The sequence below is a fragment of the Thamnophis sirtalis genome, unplaced genomic scaffold, assembly GCF_051295495.1.
Source record: "Thamnophis sirtalis isolate CommonGarterSnake01/CBP01778 unplaced genomic scaffold, rThaSir2_p1.2 scaffold_12, whole genome shotgun sequence".
NCBI classification, from domain to species: Eukaryota; Metazoa; Chordata; class Lepidosauria; order Squamata; family Natricidae; genus Thamnophis; species Thamnophis sirtalis.
In genome coordinates, this window is record NW_028261392.1 from 58,975,585 (window position 1) to 58,995,189 (window position 19,605).

Consider the following 19,605-nt stretch of genomic DNA (forward strand, 5'->3'; position numbering starts at 1 on the left):
GCACCCACAATCGCTCGTGCGGCTGCATTCTGGATGAGCTGAAATCTCTGAATGCTCTTCAAGGGCTGCCCCATGTAGAGCGTATTGCAGTAGTCAATACAGAAGAATGCCTGGGATTGAAAAATAGTGGTCATGCTCAGGAAGTTGGCAGAAGGTATCTGTGAATTGGGAAACAACAGATTTACATCCCAGTCTTATCTTCTTCCTGCATGCATCCTCTCATATTCAATAAATCTTGGATAAATCGTTTGATTTCCCACTTGAATTGTTTTTTTTTTCCTTCTTGAATAAATATGCTTGACATTTGATGTATGATATATTGGAACTTGTTAAGATCTCTTTTATAATAAGGCCTTTGGACACTGAAGGAAATATGTGTATCATATATGAAAGTTAACTGAGTATTGGGAAAAAAAAGGTTTGAGATATGAATGATGATATCTACCATTTTATTATGGTTTCATGAGCTGACGTACTTTGCATATTGTTCCTGCAAGCAGTTTAGAGTTGGCTAATTGGAAGTGACATAGAAATCATAGTAATAAACAAAGAAGAGTTGTCTGTTGTGGCCCAGCAGGAGCCGTTGGAGCTGCCGCCAGACTCCGACAGCGAGGGGCCCTATGAGTCAGCTCTGGATGATGTGGAGGACCCTGGACAGGGTTCCGACTCCGAGCAGAGTGCAGTGAGGCTGGTTGGCCACCAGGAAGCACATGAGCCTTGGACCAGTGGGGAGCAGACAAGGGAGAGTGAGCCGGACACCAGCAGTGAGTTGTTCCTGGATGCACGGCACCGAAGAGCTAACAAGCGTCAGGAACAGTTGTGCAGTTATAGGAGGTAATTGCACTCAGCTGGTGGTCATTAGGCTCCTCTCCAGACTATAAAAAAAATGCTCCTCTTGCAGAAGTCAACACAGGAACTAATGTTGGAGAACATTATGGTGAGCTTGGCAGGCTGGATTGCTGCCAAGCCTTATCTGTGCTGGATTGCTGCCCAAGCTTGTCTGTGCCGGTTTGCTGCCAAGGACCTGTCTGTCTGTTAATTAAATGCCGTAACTTATCTTTGGCTCGGAGTGTGTGTTGGTGTGGGATGAGGGGGGTCAGAACAGTTGTCTATGGTTTCTGTCCAATTGTTAACAGTTGGTGTGTTTTTGATCCCGTTGATTAAATGGTTAAGCAGTGAACCAGGTGTGGCTTGGCGTGAACAAAGAGATAGAGTGCAGAATCTCTCTCTTTCTATAACACATCTATTCAGCACTGGACAAAGGCGGGTCCTCCCATAAAGCTGGAAGAACCCTGAGTGCAATTTCAAACAAGCATATATAGGTTGATAAGTTAGATAACAGGAATATTGCTTCTGCAAGATAAGGTACAGAAGTCACCAAAATATTTATGCACATATCTTGTGATTATCATCACACGTTCATCTGCAAGCCTGTGACTTCTTATCAGAGGTTTCTACAACCCTGAAGGCCTGCTAAGACCTGAATTCTATTTCTCTCATTTCAACATAAGAAGCTCTAGAACAAGCATCAGAGTTATCAGAATCCAGATCAACAAAACGGTGCAATTTATTAGGACCCAGAAAGTATACTTTCTCTTTTGAGGTGGCTGACTTATAGAATAAAATCTTTCCAGAGATTCATTTGGCTCGCACCCTGCTGGCATTCTGAAAGGTCATAATGACTTGACTGGTTTCTCTCAATCCTTGGGGTAGATTGGTTCTACCCCATTGTTAGAGATATTGGATATACAATAAGCATAAATATAAATATCGCTCTACATGGGGCAGCCCTTGAAGAGTATTCGGAGACTTCAACTCATCCAGAACGCAGCCGCGCGAGCGATTGTGGGTGCACCTCGGTACACCCACGTTACACCTATCCTCCACGAGCTGCACTGGTTACCGATCAGTCTCCGGATACGCTTCAAGGTGCTAGTCGTAACTTATAAAGCCCTTCATGGTATTGGATCTGGGTACTTGAGAGACCTCCTGCTGCCAATTACCTCCCACAGACCCATTAGATCTCACAGGGTTGGCCTCCTCTGGGTGCCATCTACCAGCCAATGCCACCTGGCTATTACCCGGGGGAGGGCCTTCTCTGTGGCAGCTCCGGCCCTCTGGAATGAACTCCCCGCAGGGATTCGGACCCTCACCTCTCTCCAGGCCTTCCGAAAAGCCATCAAAACCTGGCTTTGCCGGCAGGCCTGGGGGTGATGAGTTCCCTTCCCTCTCGACATGTATGGTTGTGCGACTGTTGTTTACTTTTATTATTTGTATTTTGTCCTTTTATATTCCCCCTTTTCCCCCTTGAATTGTTCGCTGCCCTGAGTCCTCCCGGAGAAGGGTGGCATACAAATAATAAAATACAAATACAAATACAAATAAGATCGAAGTAGGTTGGAAGCTTATAACCCAGATTCCTTTAAAAGAAAGAAGTTAGCTCTACTTGCTTGCATTTGGCTTCAATGATCTAATTGCCTCCATTTGGGTTTTGATTCTATTAATTAGGTGTAATGATTATGTGTGCACTTTATCCTGTTCACAACCAGGTTTCTTGATTGATGGAGAAACTGATCAGGAATTCATAAAAACCAAGAAAAGACAATTGATATTAGGGATAGCCGTGAAGGAAAAACATTGCATCAAAATGGAATTGGAAAAAAAAAATCCTCACTCTAGGAAGGATAGGAAATATCAGAATGGGTGTGTGTGTATCTGGCTGTGTATTATATGGCTGTAAAAGTGGTGTTTTTGAGAATCAAGAGTGAACTGAAAAATGGAAACCAGAAGAAGATGATTGGCTTACTTAAAGCTGACTTAAACCCGCTAGCTTCTCCTGTAGATAAATTGCAGTGACCTCTTCACATGGGATCTAAATAAATATTTCCCATGATTGCCCCATTGGGGAATGTTGAGGGTTGTAAAAAAAAAAAATACTTGGAGAAAAGCACAAACTTTCCTCCAGCTCACCTAAGAATAGGCTAATTCAGATTAATGTGTGAGAGAATATGGCAATCATTGCGACAAAAATAAAGCCTGCGTAAAGGCCGTGGCACGACAAAACCACGGTCCACTAAAGCGCGCCCGATTAAAGCGCGTCGCTGACGTCATCAGCAGTGCGACAACAGCGACCGCGGAGAAAAAAGGGCGCTTTAAAAAGCGCTTTGAAAGCAAGCCGATTCATGTTAAGGTAAGGGTTAGGTTTAGGGTTAGGGTTAGGGTTAGGTTAAGCATTAGGGTTAGGTTTAGGTTTAGGGTTAGGGTTAGCGTTAGGTTTAGCGTTAGGTTAAGGGTTAGGTTTAGGGTTAGGGTTAGGTTAAGGGTTAGGTTTAGGGTTAGGTTAAGCGTTAGGGTTAGGTTTAGGGTTAGGTTAAGGGTTAGCGTTAGGTTTAGGGTTAGGGTTAGGGTTAGGTTTCAGGGGGTTAGGTTTCAGGGGGTTAGGTTTAGGTTTAGGGGTTAATTTTAGCTTTAGCGCTCACAGCGTGCTTTTTTCGTCACGCTGTGATGACGTCAGGTACGCGGTTTCGTCGAGCGCGCTTTAGTCGACTGCGGTTTTGTGGTGGAACCCGTAAAGGCTGCCCATCTGCCTTAAAATCTAACGCAGGAGTAGTGGAGTTTGCTCATCTGCTGCAAAATTTAAGCTCAGTTGTCCCCCTGCTTTATATCTGAAAACAAATGCAAATGTGACACAATGCCAATAAGGATCAACTTATCAGCTTCAAAACAGAACAAGCTTAATAAAGGCTATGCCTCTTGAACTTCCCTTCAGTCAGGGAACTGAAATAGTATAATGGATGTACTGTATTATACCATGCTTGTCCTTACTATTGCATATAAATTAAATTATATATTTTCTTAATTCCATACAACACAATTTCCCCTTCATGTTAGCACTATGGGGTTCTAATGGAGTTAAGAAACTAGAGAGAGGTTTATTTGGAAACTGTTGGGAATTGGGATCCCACGAACAAATATTTAGAAAGTACCAATGAGAATAGAAAGAGAACTGCACCCAGATACATATAGTCCATAAAACTGTAGTTGGCGTCCCCTCTAATTGGTAATAAATGTAAATGTTTAGTTATGCCTGGCTGGGGAGCAATGAACAACACATCTGTCTGGCTGTTTTTTCTGCCTTCATGAGGATTACAGCAGTTATGGCATCTGTGGTTGAAAACAGGAGGTCTAGATGGTATAAAAGGGTTAGTGTTAGGTGGCAGTAGAATTGCCTGGGGATATATTTGGGAAAGAGGCATTGAAATGACTGAGATAAACATCTTCAGGAAATCTAAGGGAAAAGATATGAAAATAAGGAACTGAAAAAAAAAAAAGTTGCAAGGACAAGTCAAGTACTAATCTTCTCCCCAGAAGGTATAAAACAATCAGGATAGAGAAAATAACTGGATTTAAGCAGGCAAACAAACAGGATTAATTTATTTATGTACCAGCAGTTCATAGTGCGCAAAAACCAGGAGATGTTGAACCATCCAAAATTTGACAGCTAATAACAAATAAGGATTGAAAAATCAACAAGGAATAGGCCAAAGGACCATAACAGTGAAGGAAAAAGGTTGAAGGATTAAAGACTAAGAATTAAGAAGCAAGTCAAGAGTTAGAACAGAAAAGTAATCAAGGAGATAAGAACACCCTAGTCCTTATTATTTGTGAAGGTCTTAGTTACAACATAAAGCTGTCAACTCCCAGCGTTGTCATAGTAAGAGAAGGGGGGGGGAGTGAATTCCATGCATATTGTCAGCTGAAATTGGATCTCAGATTACTGCAGCCGGCTTGGGAGAGGTGCATCTCACAGGGAAATGTGATTTATGACACAGATTAAGGGGAGGGAAGGAACAGGGGTAAAGTTCAGCTATAAATCAAACAAAGCTTAGACTTGACTGCAAAAAGATCTTGCCTATAATGTTCCTAATAAATGACTAGTTTTGTATTGAAACTTGACTCGATACTCATGAATCAATTAGGTCATTTTTAGGAAACCTTACAGACAATCAAGTCTGCTTTTAAATATTGGTGGTGCCTGGAGGGAAACTCAGGCAACCATCCAAAGGGAGCCTGATTGCAGCCAGAGTGCAGCTCGACCTCAGACATCAAAGCCGAGATGGGCGAAGCAAGCGGAGATGGGTATTCAACCCCTAAAGCAGCTAACGCTGAGCCCCACCCCCCACCCCAATGCCCGAGCTGGGAAGAGTGGAGGGGATGCTGGACTGGAACCAAGCCAGGCCCCCAAAGCCCCCAATGGAGCCCCTGGGGAGTTTCATAGAGCAACGGAGGGAGGAATTTCACTGGGTCACCCTCCATGTAGAGATGCCATTTTGTATGCCAAAAGAGAGGGTGACGAGAAGCACATGGGAACGCAGCCCCCCGTTCTCCACCCATTAGAAGGAAGATGAAGCCAGTGCCTCTCCCACGTAGCAGGCAGACTGCCCAGGGCAGACAAACTCCACCCTCCCACCGAACTAGAACTGAGGAGTATCTTCAGACATATCAAACGCAAGCATACCGAGGCCGACAGGAGGAGGGAAGGGCACTGCTGATTGAACCACTCCGGATCAGAGGAAAGTTTGATGGGAACTCAAACCAGTTAGCCCTATTCCTTGACTCAACTGAGGTCCACCTGGAATGCTATGGACATCTCTACTCATCCCCCAGAGCCATAGTGAATACTATCACAGAGGGACTAGAGAGAGAAGCAAGGGAATGGCTAGCAGCCCTTTGATATTAAGACTCCCTAGCAAGAAACTGGGACCAAAGTTTGTGGGACCATTCCCCATAGTAAAGATCATCAACCCAGTCACAATGCACTTGAAACTGCCCTGACTGCTAGGGAAGATAAACCCAGTTTTCCATAGTAGCCTCTTAAAACCCGTGGTTGGATCCACTCTTAGACTACTAGACCCCCTAGACCACTGTGTTCATAGGGGACTAAACCCTATGCAATGAATCCTTGATTCGAGGTGACACAGGAGACAACTCCAATACTTAATCAAGTGGAAGGGTTACTCCTTGTCAGAGGCTTCTTGGGTAAAGAGTAGAAATATCCAGGCTGATCACCTTATAGAAAGATTCCATGCAAAAAATCCAAACAAGCCTGGGGAGAGGACATTGACTTAAATCCTATACTTAGCGACCCAATATTGTAATACAAAAAGCAGTGATTTATTAACAGCTTCATTAGGCATTCTTCATTAGGCGTTTCTTATTCGCAGCCATCTTTTTTGCTTTCTTTATCTGCTTTTGAACTTTGCCCGTGTTTCTGTCCTCCCTTCAGTCTGTCATAAATCACATTATCCAATAGCTTCATTCATCTCAACCCAGCTACTGTAATCTGAGATCCGGCTCCGCCAACGCTCTGCATGGAATGTCAATACAGAGAGTTGACAGTCAGAATGGATTGGTCTAGTGGTTGTGTATAATACATTGAGAAGCTTCCAGTTGCGATTCAGGGGCTTGACATATTGAGATGTTGGACACGGATTCAGGAGTTCCTCTTACATTTGATTAATATTAACTTTCAGCTATGATTTCTAGACTGTAGACAAAGCAAATTTACAGTACTGTTAATGTCCGGTGGGAAGTCACATAGCACAGCGGTGTGGTGATTAAAGAATCTGGCCCTTTCCTTTTGGCTAAATCAATCTCACAGGTGATGGAGTTTTAGAATAACAGAGTTGGAAGGGATCTTAGAGGTCTTCTAGCCCAACCCCCTGCTTAGGCAGGAAACCCTACACAACTTCAGACAAATGGTTATCTAATCTCTTCTTTAAAACTTCCAGTGTTGGAGCATTTACAACTTCTTCTATTGAGCCGAGGTGGCACAGTGATTAAATGCAGCACTGCAGGCTACTTCAGCTGACTGCAGTTCTGCAGTTCGGCTGTTCAAATCTCACCGGCTCAGGGTTGACTCAGCCTTCCATCCTTCCGAGGTGGGTAAAATGAGGACCCAGACTGTTGTTGGGGGCAATATGCTGACTCTGTAAACCGCTTAGAGAGGGCTGAAAGCCCTATGAAGCGGTATATAAGTCTAACTGCTATTGCTATTGCTATTCTGGAGGCAAGTTATTCTACTGATTAATTGTTCTAACTGTCAGGAAATTTCTCCTTAGTTCTAAATTGCTTCTCTCCTTGATTAGTTTCCACCCATTGCTTCTTGTTCTATCCTCTGGTGCTTTGGAGAATAGTTTGACTCCCTCTTCTTTGTGGCAACCCCTGAGATATAGGAACACTGCTATCATGTCACTCCTAGTCCTTCTTTTCATAAGACTAAACATATCCAGTTCCAGCAACTGTTCTTTATATGTTTTATCCTCGAGTCCTCTAACCATCTTTGTTGCTCTTCTCTGCACTCTCAACATCTTTTTTACATCTTGGCGACCAAAATTGGAGGCAGTATTCCAAATCTGGCCTTACCAAAGCATCATAAAGTGGTATTAACACTTCACATGATCTTGATTCTATCCCTCTGTTTATGCAGCCTAGAATTGTGTTGGCTTTTTTCGCAGCTGCTACACACGGCTGGCTCATATTTAAGTGATTGTCCACTAGGACTCCAAGATCCCTCTCACAGTTACCACTATTGAGTGAGGTACCACATATACTGCATCTGTGCAGTTTGTTTTTCTTGTCTAAATGGAGAACCTTACTTTTTTTCACCATTGAATTTCATTTTGTTGGATAGCGCCCAATGTTCAAGTCTATCAAGATCCATGATAAACAGAATCAAACTTTATTTGATAATGAAAACTAAAATGTGACCCCTTATTTATTATTTTTTCCTTCTACAACACCTTACAGTCATTACATCAACATTGTTATGTCATCATACCTGTACATGTATATAATATTTCGCTTCTATATTTACACACTTTATATACAGTTCTATATATATTTATATATATTGTTTTTTGGCTTAATTAATTTTATTCTTGTTTTGCAGCCATTTGTACCAATTGTTCCAAATTTCATAATATTCCGACTCTTCTTGCTCTTTTAATTTCAGTGTTAATTTGTCCATCTCTGCACAATCCAAAGTTTTTTTTTATCACTAATTTGTCCGAGGGGGTATTATTTTGTTTCCAGCATTGGGCAAATGCTATTCTAGCTGTAGTTAGCAGATGTGTTCATATGTACTTAATTTTCTTTGTATATTTCCCTTTGATTATTCCCAGTAGAAAGATTTCAGGTTTGTATTTTATCTGTTCTCCTGTAATTTCTTGCACCCATTTCCAAATTTTTGTCCAATATTTTTGTGTTTCCGGGCAGGTCCACCATATGTGATAATAAGTCCCTTGTACTTTTTTTACACTTCCAGCAGTTCTGCTTCATGTTTGGGTACATTTTAACCAATCTTGTTGGTGATAAATGCCAACGATAAAACATTTTGTATATATTTTCTTTAAGTGCTGCTGATCGTGTTAGTTTATAATTTGTGTTCCAAATTCTTTCCCAATCCACTAGATCTATGTTGTAACCAAAGTTTTTGGCCCACACTATCATGCAATGTGATCCCCTTTTTAACTTTAAATATGAAAATACAAACATTTGATGCAGAAGATGATAAGATGACCTGCTCCAGATTACGGTGATATATAAGCTAAACAAGAAAAACCCAAAAGGTAATAAAATGCTCCAGACAGATGACATGGTGATGGTGCTCCAACACAAATGGTTAACCCTTTGCTCAAAGCCCTTGGAAGAGAATAGAGAATAGTTTTCACAATTCTAAAAGAAAACTGCATCGTCATGCACATAGTCTGAAATATGGATGAAGGCTAAAATTTAAACATTCAGGTTCATAAATTATGAAGAGACATAAGAATATGATACTTGCTCAACATAGAAAACAGGCATCTAGCACAAATTTCTGGCTATACATTTTACCTATTTTTATATATATAGACATAGAAAGCAAATAATCTCTTCATCGAGTTTTCTTGGAGGTTTCAAAGCTTTTACCAAATATTTTTGTGGAGAGAGAATTTTTTTTCCTGAACAACTGTGGGAAGTTATCATCCAGCCCTCTCCCAGAAAAATGAAATATCCTAGGAAATATTGAAAAGGCAGAATATTTCTCTGGATGTGAAAAGAAAGAAACATGTTTTAAAAGACAGAATAGTTGCCTGTAGCTTCCTGCCCATCCCCACTTTGTCAATGGGCCATTAAGAAGGCCAGGCTAGTCCCTTTTACATAATAAAGACTTCTCCACTGCAGCCCCAGGGGGGATGGGAGTAAAGGCATGATAATATTGGCCCTTTACTCAACTGACCACATGGCATCTGAGAACTCAACCAAACTTGAGACTCTAAACACAGCCTAGAGAATTGCCCCTGCATGGCTCCATGGGAGTCTGACAACCAATCAGAATACATTTCTTACACAGGAACAGGAGACAGAGAGGTGGGACTGAACAGTTATAAAAAGCCTAGCAAGCCCCTCCCTTGGCTCTTCTCTTCTTCTCCACCAACATTGAAGCATGTGATCACCTTTTCTGTTCAGGGCTCAAGCCATGTGGCCCTGTCCACCAATAAACCATCTTTCCAAGCAGCCTCCATGTCTCCAGTGTCTTCTTCCCCACTTGGAGCCGAACCCAGAAGGACATTTCTTTCATTACAACTCTATACATTTTTTAAATGATCATATATGTGGGGGGGGGGGGAAGTAATGTGAGTGTGTATATGACAGACAGCCATTCCTCACTCATGGTGTTATGGACTGTGAGAGTGAGCCTACTTTCACCTCTATCACAACACCCACCCTCTACAACAGTTACTCCTAAAGTCTGAGTTGTCATCTTTCAAACAGGCTTTAAAGGATTGGCACTTTCCTCAGGAACTTAATTAGGGGCATGTTCTTTTGAGAATGTTTACTTGAATGTGTGTTATTTTAGTCCATGGTTGATTGTCTTCTATCAAAGCCCTTCATGGTATTGGACCTGGGTACTTGAGAGACCGCCTGCTGCCAATTACCTCCCATTTGATCACACAGGTTGGGCCTCCTCCGGATTCCGTCTACCAGCCAATGTCATCTGGCCACTACCCGGGGGAGGGCCTTCTCTGTGGCGGCTCCGGCCCTTTGGAACGAGCTCCCCGCAGAGATTCGGACCCTCACCTCTCTCCAGGCCTTCCAAAAAGCCGTTAAAACCTGGCTGTGTCGGCAGGCCTGGGGTCGATGAGTTCCCTTCCCCTCTCGAATCATGTGGCTGTTGGTTGTTTTTACATGCCCTGTACTTTTTGTGTAGTTTTTGTGTTTCCCTTCCCCTCTTGGGTTTGTGCGCCGCCCTGAGTCCCGCTGGGAATAGGGCGGCATATAAATAACATGAAACTTGAAAGTTGAAACTTTAAATCATTGGGGATGTATTTGTAAATGTTCATCACCCAGAGTCACTTTGAGTTGGTCAGTCTATAAATTCACAATTAGTTTACTCCAAAATAAACTTCAACGACATAATCGGGAGCTGACGTCCAATGATTCTGGACCATATTAATAATATGTCTGTGTATAACAAACAAAAATACGATTCCAGCTCTGGCTGAATTCTAATTCCCTCACTGCTGTCCATATTAACTTGTATTTAAGCATTTGGAGGATTGCAGATTCTCTATATTGGTTTATCATGTCTAGTGCAAGAATTGAAGCCACTGCAGCAAATAAGTGTTCTGAACACAGTAGGTTTGAAAATATAATTGTCAGATCACTAAAATAACAAAACAAATGGCACCCCCCACCGTGACTGGATTCACAAGGCAATCTGCAATTAAGTTAATTGTCTTTGGAACAGGAACATTATGTGCAATTTAGCTTCTTACAGATAATAATGCTCCTGTGATGCACAACTATTATTTGGAATTGCATTGCAAAACATCATAACCAGTTTTGCAGATAAGTGCCCCAAATATGGAATGACATTATGTAGGAAGGCAGAGATTTCTATAGAATAAAAAAAAAGTGTGCATGTTCCAAGCCTTAGGTTGGCAATATATCAATATCTGATGCCTTAATGGATGGTGTTAATGCTTGTGGAGATAGGAAAATTAACCTAATATGTCTGCTGAGGGGAGAAAGTATTATTGTCTTCTACAGGCTATATTTACTGCATTCTTTTTTGTAATATGCTGCAATAATTACTGGACATCACTTGTTTCTGCTGCTCTCCGTGGTGCTGAACAATTCCTATGCTGCATTATAACATCACCTACTGTTTTAAAAGACTATAGAGCGTCTGTTACTTGATTAAAACTGGGGGGGGGGAATCAGGGTTGGAATATTTGAATTTGCTTGCAATGTGCTTAAGGTTATTTTTCTTCATAATCTGAGAACTGATGAATATCTTATTTACTTATTTTTGCCCTTTGTCCTTATCCAACATCCTCCAAAAGAGGCACCAACTCTTTTTTTTTTCCTTACATGGTTTTTCCCCCTTCTTTTTTTTTGCTTTGAAAGATGGGAAGATTGCTCAAAGTTAGTGCAACAGGAAGAAGCTGAGTTCAATGCAGAGATGTTATTGACTTCAAGGTGCTACTTGTCACTCATAAAGCCCTCCATGGTAGTGGATCTGCGTACTTGAGAGACTGCCTCCTGCCAATTACCTCCCTGCGACCAATTAGATCGCACAGATTAGGCCTCCTCCGAGTTCCATCTGCCAGTCAGTGCCGACTGGCAACTACACAGAGGAGAGCCTTTTCAGTAGTAGTTCCGACCCTTTGGAACGATCTTCCCGTGGAGATTCGTACCCTCACCACCGTCCAGACCTTCCGCACAGCCCTTAAGACCTGGCTAGCCCGTCAGGCCTGGGGATAAAAATAATTTGTCCCCACCTGAATGATGAATGAATGTTGCTTACTATTTTACTTCTATGTATTGTTTGTGTCTATTGTCTGTACCCTCCCTTCCTTATTTTATGTAAGCCGCCCTGAGTCCCCTTAGGGAAAAGGGCGGCCTATAAATATTAATAAACATAAACATAAACTTTCTTTTTTTTATTTCCTTTGTCTTAATATATTTTAGACTGTGTTTGTTAAAAATCTACACCGTGTACGGGCTCTGGGAAGTCGGGGGGGGGGGAAGGGAGGTGGGGTTTTAGGGGGGAGGGGGATATATAGTATGTGTTAGATTTTAAAGTAATGTGATTGCACTTGTACACTGTTGCTCTTTAATTCCAGTGTAAAAATAGGACAAGCTGAATATATTGATAGATAGTAGAAATACGCCAAAGGGAGGAGTAGAGGGATAGAAGAAAGAGGGGTAGAGAGGGTGGGAGAGAGGACTGGAGGGAGGGTGAGAAGGAAGGGAGGGAGTGTATCGGGAGAGAGGTGTGGTAGAGGGGGAGGGAAGTAGGGTAGAGAGGAATGATGGAGGGAAGCTGGAAAGTTGGAGGGGGGCGAAAGAAAGTGTGTATGGAGGGTCGAAGAGGTACATTGGGTTTCTATTTTGGGGGGTATTATTGACAAGAGGAATGGCTGTGTTTATTGTTTAAAGTTATAAGGCCCCGGTTCTGCACAGTATATATGTGACTGTACGAAAACGAAAATGGAAAATAAAAACACATTTACATAAAAGAAAGATGGGAAGATTGCTCCTGTTTGATTTAATAATAAAAAAAAACCAGTTTAAGTATTGTGAAGTTTCCGTGGTTCGCCCATGAGGCCAATGTTGAGAAAAGACAGGAGACAATCTTTCTCGGGATGGAGCGACCCAGATTGGGGGTCTGAGAGCCCCTTTTATTGAGATAGGACAAAGGCAGGAGGAGCAATCAGCATGTGCTTAAAAACAGCCTGTAAAAGTACAATTTTTAATCTACTGCTCAGTCTATATATGGTCAAATCCTGGACGTCAATGGTAGGGCACATCTCAAAATGTTATGTTATTCACTATCAGGATGTTATGGCGTTCTAGGAGTTTGTTTTCTCCTGTGTGATTCAGCGTGGCTCTGCAAGCCCTAGTATGAACTAGGCCATGGAGGACACACACCTACACAAGGAACTATATTACAACATCTCCTACTTTTTTGTTTTCTTTTTGTCAAAAGACTCTTCCTCTTCATCTACCAGAGTTTGTTGCTGCATATCAAGGCTTGTTAAAGCCATGTTGATACTCCTTTTCTGCATCATGCCCTCCACTGTGGACTGGATTATACTTCGGATGACAGGGATAAAACAGGGTAGTAGTAGGAGGCCTAAAAAGATGCTGCCTGCCATAAAGGCAGCTTGCTTCCAGTTCTGGAAGATGCCCCCCAAGATGCCCCCCAAGTATGAATGTATCAGAACAATTTCTTAAAAGCGTGGATGTCAAAAAGTACAATGGCTTTTTTTGGGGACCCTGTTAGAAGACAACACTGGGGTTTGCTCTGTGGACAAATTCCGTGAAAAATAATAGTGTTTCCAATTATTTAACCCAGTAGAGAACACAGGCATGATCACTCTATCTGCAAGAGGCCATAAAAAACTCATCTGTTGAGGTCAGGAGTGAAACATTCCTGATGAGACACAGTAGCCACAGGCTTTAGTTCATAGAGAGGAGAATTGTTATGCCTCCTGTTGTAGGTTGTGATACCACTTGCTTTTAGATCCTGCACATAACTTTATTAATACTCTTCCTTTTATGAGTTGGACTCTCCTAGGCTGGGCATTTTTCTAGGTCTGGCCAAATACAAGTGTAAAACAGTGAAAAATCTTCCCAAAGATTAAAAAAAATGTTACTTTCGTTACTAAAATACATAGTACACAATCATGACTTCATTTTAAGAAGTGGCTGTTTACTCTTAAATGTGAAAGGACATCCGTTTGACATTTCTGCAATGCTCTACCTTAATGAGCCGAGGTGGGGCAGTAGTTAGAGTGCAGCACTGCAGGCTACTTCAGCTGACTGCAGTTCTGCACTTCGGCTGTTCAAATCTCACCGGCTCAAAGGTTGACTCAGCCTTCTATCCTTCCGAGGTGGGTGAAATGAGGACCTGGATTGTTGGAGGCAATATGCTGACTCTGTAAACCGCTTAGAAAGGGCTGAAAGCCCTATGAAGTGGTATATAAGTCTAACTGCTATTGCTATGTGATACACTTTTTTTAAAAAAAAATCTACTTCTTTAAAGAAACAACTTGGTCAGTGCTTGAATTAGCAAAATATAGATTATTAAAGTAGCCTTACGTTTAGCTAATACATGCTTAATTTGGGAACTAAAAAGTAAAATTTGGGAAATAACCCCTTCTTTCTATAAGTTAAGTGTTGAAAATAGATTCACTATAGTTTTATTTCTTTTCCTCTATTATATATTGAATTTATAGGTCACTTAATCTCTTTCCCTCATGAGATCTTGCAATGAAATAAAACACAATAAAATATAGACAATGAAACTGAACTACCTACTTTGGATGGGTTGACACTGACTCATAGAGCCGAGGTGGCGCAGTGGTTAGAGTGCAGTACTGCAGGCCACTTCAGCTGACTGCTATCTGCAGTTCGGCGGTTCAAATCTCACCGGCTCAAGGTTGACTCAGCCTTCCATCCTTCCGAGGTGGGTGAAATGAGGACCCAGACTGTGGGGGCGATACGCTGACTCTGTAAACTGCTTAGAGAGGGCTGAAAGCCCTAGGAAGCGGTATATAAGTCTAACTGCTATTGCTATTGCTATAGATCATAAATAGCTGTACTATGTGATCATAGTTAAAGAAAGAGAAATAGGGAAGTCACTAGATAGGTTGCTCTTAAACGCCAATTGCCAGTTTGTATGCATTCATGAAAAATATTTCAAATATTTACCTTGACTGCAAAGGCAAAGAGATGCAGTAATAAGGGATCTATTGCATTTTAAAATGACTGCCTATTCTGTGTTTGTTTTTTAATAGATAGATTCTTTTTCTATGGATTACTTTTACTTTTAATTTAACTATGGATTATTTTAAAGTCAGTTTTTATGCTAGGACAATTGCAACTGCTACATTAGAACTGATGGAGTTTCTTTGTGGGACAGCAGTATATCTGTTCTCTCTTGATTAGGGTTATATTTTATCATTTCCAGATCAGGGGGGAAAAAAACACCTGTAACTAACATGTCTGTCTATTATCTGTTTTTCTTTTGTGCAGGTTCCTGCAGTGGCCAATAAGAGTATTGCATTTATATGGAAAGTGGAGCCGAGGTGGCGCAGTGGTTAGGGTGCAGTACTGCAGGCCACTTCAGCTGACTGTTATCTGCGGTTCAGTGGTTCAAATCTCACCGGCTCAAGGTTGACTCAGCCTTCCATCCTTCCAAGGTGGGTGAAATGAGGACCCGGACTGTGGGGGCAATTTGCTGACTCAATTTGCTAAAAATCTGTAAACCGTTTAGAGAGGGCTGAAAGCCCTATGAAGCGGTATGTAAGTCTAATTAATAAATAAGTGGAACTGTGTATTTAAGCATCTAACCTTTTTTTTTACTTCAATGAAAGAATCAATCAGGATGTTTTCTCGCACAACCAGATTTAAAAAAAAAAAAAAGTCTGTAGTATTTTCTGCCTTGAAAAAAATTGGCAAAAGTTTGGTTTTTTTTAAAAGGAACTGAATGATTTTTTCCCCTACCCTTTTCTCTCTAGTCAGCCTTATTTTAAATTAGGTTTCCAAATCAAGGGTGTTCTATTTCCAATAGAAAAAAAGGTTTAAAAACTCTCACCAACACGACAAGCTTCTCTCCAGTGCTTGTATTTAGGGGCTGTCAGCAGCTTCAGCAGCCTTTGGCTGATTTGGGATCACTGGCAAAGAGGGCTTTTCCCGGGTCACCAGAGACTTTGTGGGTGTCTCTGTGACCACTGGATCTCCCCCTACCTTTCACTGTCTCTTCGGGACAGCTTAGGTCCAAAAAGAACCATCCAGATGATCTGGATTAGATGGAGTTTAGAGTGTTTTAGAGTTTAGAGTTTTATTTCATTTCTATGCTGCCCTTTTCCCTAAGGGGACTCAGGGCGGCTCACAACTCAAAAAGGGAAGGGAGGGATACAAACAGTTTAACAAGAACACAAAACTATACATAGTTAAAAAGCACAACAATCATACCATTCAAAATAGGGGCAGCGAATCTTTAGCCCCAGGCCTGTCGGAACAGCCAGGTTTTAAGGGCTATGCGGAAGGCCTGGAGGGTGGTGAGGGTACGAATCTCCACGGGGAGTTCATTCCAGAGGGTCGGAGCAGCCACAGAGAAGGCTCTCCTCCGGGTAGTCGCCAGGAGAAGCCTGAAAGTCCATCTTCACGCTGCGACATCCCGCCCACTCTCCCTGGAAATTGGCAAAAGTTTGGTGTTTTTTTTTTTTTTTAAGGAACGGAATGATTTTTTTCCCTTGGAAATGTCTATGAAATGAAAAGTGTTTTGCATGGGCCCATTGCTCGGGGGATTGCACATTAGGTCTGCAGTTCTGGTATCCTTTAATTTCATAGCAGCAGCAGCAGCTGGTCTCAAGCACTCTTCATTTAATTCAATGAAAATGAGACTTTTGAGTGAATGACGATAATTTAATAATGAATGGCTCCAACTTATCTGGAAAGCTCTGCCTTTTTTTCTGACAGCTGCTGTTCTAAGTGCAATTTAATAAGGGACCTGCAGTCATCTGGCATGGAAACAAATGCTTGCTTTGAAAAGGAAGAAAGAAGATACAGACTTTCCCTGATAACATTTCCAAAGACACACACACACACACAGACACACACAAAGGGGTGCATGTGTTGTGTATTTAATGTACTCCATAACAGTAGCAAATGAGTAGCTGTAGCAGTTGAATTGAGATTTAAAAATAAATTCCGGTTTAAGAAATTCAGTGTTTCCAACAACTGGGCAGATGCCAGGAGACAAGACTGAAATCTTGCAAAAAAAAAATGCTCTAAACTGTTCAGCAAAATAAATCTCTAGATGTTAAAATGTGGGATAGTATTTTAAATGACAATTGCTAGAACCCAGGGCTTTATGTCAGAGTCCTTATAAATTGAGGAACAGAACAAGATTTGACTTGTCATATCCCAATCCCATGGCTGTTGCATGCTATATTCTTGCAATTCCTGCCCTCTTTTAAAATATTTAGGTAAGGAAGCATATAATGGTTTTGCTATGATTTAATAGATGAGCTGAGGTGGTGCAGTGGTTAAATGCAGCACTGCAGGCTACTTCAGCTGACTGCAGTTCTACAGTTCGGCTGTTCAAACCTCATTGGCTCAGGGTTGATTCAGCCTTCCATCCTTCCGAGGTGGGTAAAATGAGGACCCGGATTGTTGTTGGGGGCAATATGCTGGCTCTGTAAACCGCTTAGAGAGGGCTGAAAGCCCTATGAAGCGGTATATAAGTCTAACTGCTATTGCTATTGCTATTTCTAATTTACTATGTTGATTAAGGAAGGTCAAACAGAAGCACTCAGTACATTTGATGATATATATTAGATTTAAAAAGGAGAACTTGAGATGGGGTTGCTCTTTTGGATAACTGGCCTGAATATCATGGCCACTCTTTGGCTAATGGATTTTGCAATCATATAGGGCACAAATGTATGTATATACATATGTATGTAAGTGTGTGTGTGTGTGTATTAGAGCAGTTAATTAAAGAACTTTGTTGATTGGGCTAATAAAAGTGATTAGTTAGAACTATAGAAGAACAGAAATAGGAGGGATCTTTTAGGTCATTAGGACTAACCTACTTAATATACAAATCCAAACTGAAGCATTCCCATTAAATAGCCTCTTGCTTTAAAAATATTCATCAAAGGGCAGCCCATGGCCACTACAATTAATTATCTTAAAATAATGTTAATTTCAAAGTGTCTTATGGGGAAAAGTAGATGATGATTTTCACTTTAATAAAGAACATCCATGTCCACTCTTTTATTTATTTCGTTTACTGTATATAATTGGATTCATTAAGGCTCCCCGACTCTAAGAAGACTTTGACAACTTATAATAGGTTCAGTACAAATGTTAAAAGCAGAACTAAAAAGAAGTGTTAAACGTATTGAAAAGTTTTTAGAAAACAAGGCTCTTTCTTACTATTTTGCTACTAATACTTTATTTTTTTTATTTGCTATAAAAGAGCAGAACCTGAAGGATACACAGAACAGCCAATTAAAATTGGACTTTTCAATTAATCCCTAAAATGTTCGTAATTAATCTAACAATTAAATCAGTTGAATCCTATAGCTTTATCAGCAGGTCTACGTGATGATATAAGCAAAAGAAATATGTAGTTTGGAGTGACTTGAAAAGGACCAAAAGACAAAATGTCCAAGAGTGACTTCTCCCTTAGTTTCCTTCCATCTTATTTATTGAAGATTCTGATGATGTTTCTCAGAAGAAGTGAATTATCTGGATCCTGGTCAATTTGGGTGTCAGGCCTGCAATTATATTCCTTTTGGAATTTTGGCCTGCCACACGTTCTCTTATTTCATTATGCTGTTTCATTAGTATAGTTGATAGGAGGGGGGAATAGACAGGAGTAGGACTGTGGAATGTATTGTTATCATTCTTTTCTAGAAGACCAAGGTCATCTTTTGTCTCCACACTTTTACACTTGACCGGAAGCAGCTGGGTGTGGATGCCAGTGTGGAGGAAGAAGAAGGTTGGACCATGTGATGGATTTGTGGGTGTGGGGACAAGATCATGAACTTTTAACTGGGTGGAATTCTGATGTAATTTCCAGAATTGGGATTAACACAGATGTGCTGTCTGTTTTATTAAATTGGAACTTTAAGGATCGTTTTGCCTTGGACTCTGATTTAATTCTACATGATTCTTGGAACGCTGACACCTCTATTATTATTACTAGAATGTAAGAACAAAGAAATCAATGCTTCCACTCCATGTCAGTTTTGCATGTATTCAATTCTTTCCAATTTTCATATCAGATTTCAATTCTGCACAAAAGTATATTATTTGGCTTGGCTTGCTTGTCCTTGTTCTTTGCCCTATGTTATCAATTTATTCTGCTGACACACTATTCATCTTGTCATTTCAGCCACATATAGGTCTATGGACATGAATCTTTGGTTAGGTTGTTAGCCAACCTCTCTTTTCAGCATTATCACAAACAGGTATGATTTTATTTTGGAAAATGCAACTTTCTTTGAATGTCTGGTCTCTATTACAATAGGCTTGTTAAGCAAGTGCAAACACCACCAGCTGCATTTTGATGAATTGATCTGGAGCTCTGGAAATGAAGTGACTTTTTTTTCTGGAATTAGCCCAGTCGACTGTATGACCGTATCTGGAGCAAATCTAAAGATATTAATATAATTTCTTGCATTCTATAATCAGGAAAAATTTAGCTAAAATACCTAGTTGTTGTGGCCCAGCAGGAGCCGTTGGAACTGCCACCAGACTCTGACAGCGAGGGGCCCTCTGAGTCGGCTCTGGAGGATGTGGAGGACCCTGGACAGGGTTCCGACTCCGAGCAGGGTGCAGAGAGGCTGGTTGGCCACCAGGAGGTGCCTGTGCCTTGGACCAGTGGGGAGGAGACAAGGGAATGTGATCAGGACGTCATGCATTGGAGCAGTGGGGAGGAGCCAAGGGGGTTGTTCCTGGATGCCTGACATTGAAAAGCTAATAGGCGTAAGGAACAGTTACGCAGTTACAGGAGATAATTGCCCTCAGCTG